The sequence below is a fragment of the Macrobrachium nipponense genome, chromosome 31, assembly GCF_015104395.2.
Source record: "Macrobrachium nipponense isolate FS-2020 chromosome 31, ASM1510439v2, whole genome shotgun sequence".
In the NCBI taxonomy this organism is placed as follows: Eukaryota; Metazoa; Arthropoda; class Malacostraca; order Decapoda; family Palaemonidae; genus Macrobrachium; species Macrobrachium nipponense.
The window spans coordinates 38,881,713-38,886,712 of NC_061093.1; positions in this window are offsets into that span (position 1 = coordinate 38,881,713).

Sequence of the window (5,000 nt, forward strand, 5' to 3'; positions counted from 1 at the left end):
GTATGTGCGATTGATACAAGAGATGTACCGGAATGTATTTACCAGAATGAGGAGCAGTGTTGGGGAGACAGAGGGTTTTGAGGTGAGAGTAGGATTACACCAGGGGTCGGCTCTGAGCCCATTTATCTTTAACATAGTGATGGATGTTATAATAGAGGAAGTAAGGGACGCAGTACCATGGAACATATTGTATGCAGATGATATTGTTCTGTGTGCAGAGAGTTGGGAAGATCTGGAAATGAAATTGGAAAGATGGAGACAAGTACTAGAGGGCACTGGAATGAGAATAAGTAGATCTAAGACAGAATATATGTGCACCACCACTGAGGGGGATGATGGAGAAAGTATTCAGCTTGGTGGAGAGCAAATAAAGAGAGTTGATAAGTTTAAGTATTTGGGCTCTTTTTTTTTAACGCTGGAGGAAGTATGGAGGAAGAAGTAAAACATCAGGTACAGGCAGGCTGGAACAACTGGAGAGCGGACTCTGGAGTATTTTGAGACAAAAGAGTACCACTTAGGCTGAAAGGAAAATTTCACAAGACGGTGGTAAGAACAACAATGCTGTATGGTACAGAAACAGCAATCATGAGAAAAACAGAGCAGAAGAAGATGGATGTGGCAGAAATTAGAATGCTTAGGTGGATGTCTGGGGTGACAAGAGAGGATATGATCAGAAATGACTACATATGGGGGTCGACTAAGGTGGTGGAAGTATCAGAGAAAGTGCAGGAGGGGAGGCTGAGATGGTATGGACACCTGTTGAGGAGAGATGAGGACCACGCTGGGAGACATACTATGGGGATGGAGGTTCAAGGAAGAAGAAGATGGAGACCACAAAAGACATGGAAGGACTGTATGAGAGGAGACTTACATGAGAAGGGAATTGATGAGGCAGAAGCGCAGGATAGAAATAGATGGAAACGGCTCATCCGAAACGGCGACCCCATATGAAAATGGGAATCAGCTGGGAAGAAGAAGAAGATGTATATATGTGTATATATATATATCTATATATATATGATATATATATATATTATATGTATATTATATATAATATACATATATATATATATATTAATAAATATATATATATATAAATATATATATATTAATTATAATATTATATACTACATATATATATATATATATTAATATATAATATATTATTATATATATAGAATGCTACTAAGGGCCAATTTTTTTAACCAGATACATATGTAATTGTAATAGCCACAATACATTCTTAGCTTCTCGAATTCTTTACGCTCTTTTGGGTATGCTTGTCACTACAAAGCCTTGAGATCCAAGTTCAAAGAAATATGAAGAAATCATGATATCCGGTAGCGGGAAGTCGGCAAGATGACCTCTTCGTGGTTATGTTATCGCAGTTTTTATTTTATTTATGGTTAATGTTAGCCATAATCATGCTTCTGGCAACGATATAGGCCAGGCCACCACTGGGCGGTGGTTAAAGTTTCATGGGACGCGGCTCTTACAACATTATACCGAGACCACCGAAAGACAGATCTGTTTTCAGTAGCCTTGATTATACGCTGTATAGAAAATTCGATTGCAGCAAAGAAATTTCAATGCAATTTTTTACTTGTTTTCTTTTGGAAATAATATGCGATAACTTTCGCTAGCTTTGATGTTCACTATCGCTAATCAACACTTATGATCTGCGAACAACGATTCCAGACCCCATCCTCCTTCCTCAATATTTCATGGCGTGCTTTTTCTGTCTCAACTCACTCTTCAGGTCCATGGTCATGTAGATCTTGGTCATAACAAGCGTTTATGAGAACTGTACATATTAATTCCCTGCCTTCATATCTTGAAATATTTGAGATACTTCACCACAAGATTTATAGTACGAAGCCAAGTCATTAAATTCACTTTCTTTACTCGATTCATCGTTAGCTCTGTGACAGTTCTAAAAATCAATACCTTAACTTCTACGTACCCTTTCTGTTGTCTCTGAACTGTCTGCCCTTATTACATAAACTTTTAATTTTACTGCATCGTGAAATTTTTCTTTCACAGTAAGTAATAATAATAATAATAAAAATAATGTCTTCTACCAATACATTCTAACTCAACTACTTCAATTCACTAGATCGTGTGTCAGCAATAAAGTTAACTTACAGGCTAGTTCAAGTACTCCAGAAATCTTCGAAATTCTTCTACCACTGAAACTGCATTGATTAAGATTATTTATATCCTGTTTCGTATTCAAAGACGGCCTTTTTTTAGATATGGTTTTTAAGTTTTCATTCCCTTTAGGTTATCATTCACCTTGATTTACATTTCATTAATCATTAAATTATTCATTTCATTCAACTAAGGCGATGAATGACCAAAATAGGTCCCTAAATTTCATAATCCATCCATCCATCCATTTTAGAACGCTTATTACTGTATCCAAAACGGCCACTTTCAAGGTACGTACTTTTCAAGACAATCATAGGAATTTTATCCATGATTCGTGCTTCCATCCCACAAGGTAATACACTACTTCTCAGGGGTTCTTCAGGTTTAACCTCATTGGCTTCTGACATTTCTCTTGTGTTCTCTCTCCTCCTTTGTAAAAGGACTGTCTGTCCGTACCTAGTATAGCTCATTGGTATTCTTCGGTAAAGGAATCTCTTAGCCAGGGCTAACTGTAATCCTGTCAGTAAAAGCTTCGCTTAGATACAATGCGTTTATTATTGTAGAGCTACTATATAGCATCCGGTAACCATAGCACTTTTGTAGGATTACTAATTTTCCACATCAATTCGCTTGCTAATGCAGTGGATCTTTCACTTGTTTGTTCCATTCCTACAACCTACAGTTGTAATATTTACGATATACTGCATTTCACTTATTATTATAACGCATCCTTCCAAGTTTCTGTAAATATTTAATGTCTTACCTATAATTATCTTCACTAATGAAATGAACTGCGAGACTTCTCACAGTTAAAATGCGAAATGGGGGGTCCAAGTCTGTTTCCAGTTTAATTATTTCACCTTTTTGTATCCGTCAAAAATCTAAATCCTTTTAATTTTATGTTGAAAATATGTTTGTCAAAAGTTTGATACAAATAAAGACAATTTCCTAGTCAAAATAAGCGTATTTCTGTTAACTTTACAAAAAATGGTCATGTTTAGGCAAGCTTCGCTCTATTGTTAAGTTAGCCATAGATTTCGTTTTCTTTTATGAAATGCGTCCACGACAGAAAATAAGAATATTTACTTCATCGCTGACTCTAATAATTGTGCTTCTATGCTAAACAATTGGATATTTTATCCATACTTCACCAATTTTTTCTATCCATAACCCCTCATCACAAATTTATACAGGAAATTAAGTCAATAAGTTTAATTTTGAAAAAAATATAAAGAAAAACTAAGCTTCCCTGGCTGATGATCTTTTACCGTAGTAACATTAACGATAATTTTGTTTATTTCTATTTCGTCTTGTTTATACTATTAGTGCTTCTGTTAAAATCTATGTAGCTTTCAGTGCTTAAATAGTACTACGTTTAGCAGAGTAGCGTTTTTATTGATTAGATTTTCTATCAGACATAGGTAATTCTATTGTTTCTTGTAAGTCTTGGTTTCTTTACATGTTTCATAATTTAATTCTGCGATATCTAAGTATATATATATATATATATATATATATATATTTATATATATATATATATATATATATATATATATATAGGTGTTTGTGTGTGTGTGGTGTGTGTGTGTGTGTGTGTGTGTGTGTGTGTGTGTGTGTGTGTATACACTCGTAAGAAAAGGAAAAAACAATACTGATATCGTAGGAACTATGATGCAGTCTGCCCTGGAAATCGAAATCGATTCCGTCACGCTTTAATAGACTGTGAGATCGGAAACGGCAAATGAAACTACTCGTAATAACTGCACGATGACACTAAATTGCCTAGAAAACTCTGCGCTAAAACGGAATGGGAAATGATCGTTTCCAACTATAGAACGGCTGCCCTAATTTTGCCTTCCCTTTTTTTAAGGAGAAGGCATAACATGTTTTTTTATTGGGCCTAGAAGTCAGTAAAACGGTGTCATTATGATCACGTCCTGCTTGAAATTATTCTTCAAGTTTTAAGTGTTGTGATGATTACTGTACTAAATATCCTAAAATAGATATTAAGTTGTACATTCAATCTAAGGAAAGATATGAATGGATTGTTCCAAGGAATATCTGTATCACATAAGAGTTGTCAAGGAAAATGTTCTCAAACTGGATACTCCAATATGTTATTTGGAAATATATAAACGCGTTAAGGAAGTTGAGAAACAACTTTGTAAATAACTTAGTAAACTATAAAAATTTCCAATTACAGAATCTCGTAGTATCCGAGTAATTTGTTAATGAATACGCTTGGGTATGAGTGATTGCGTCCTCGCTATGTTATTCACACTAACGAAACTCGTTTGAGGATGAATTAGATAATGTTTGTGGGGAAAGGATACGAGTATTCTATTAACTGGTAATAATGGGGATCTCTTTCTGTGTTTCCGTTTACCTTCTACTCTTCTTAATGAACATCATAACTTTCGGAAGCTTGAATTTCAAGACATTGGTCCCTGTGGGTTTGTTCCATTTGAATAGGGTTCAATTCCTGAATAATAATAATAATAATAATAATAATAATAATAATAATAATAATAATAATAATATAATATAATAATAATAATAATAATAATAATAATAATAATAATAATATAATAATAATAATACCTTTTTCTGTGGGAAAGAAATAGCCGTTGTAGCTTGTTTGGGCTCATGTTATTCATAAATTATTACTTTGAGTTATAGGAGAAACTACTACTTTACTCGCTAGATATATAATCTTATGACACGGATATCCTGCCATAAGTTACAGCAAAGTCAGGTAAAATGAAGTCAAGGTCACACTGACGGTCGTGATTATATAGTACGATGGGATTAAAATGCCTTGCAAAGATATGAGTTTCGAATATCGTTAC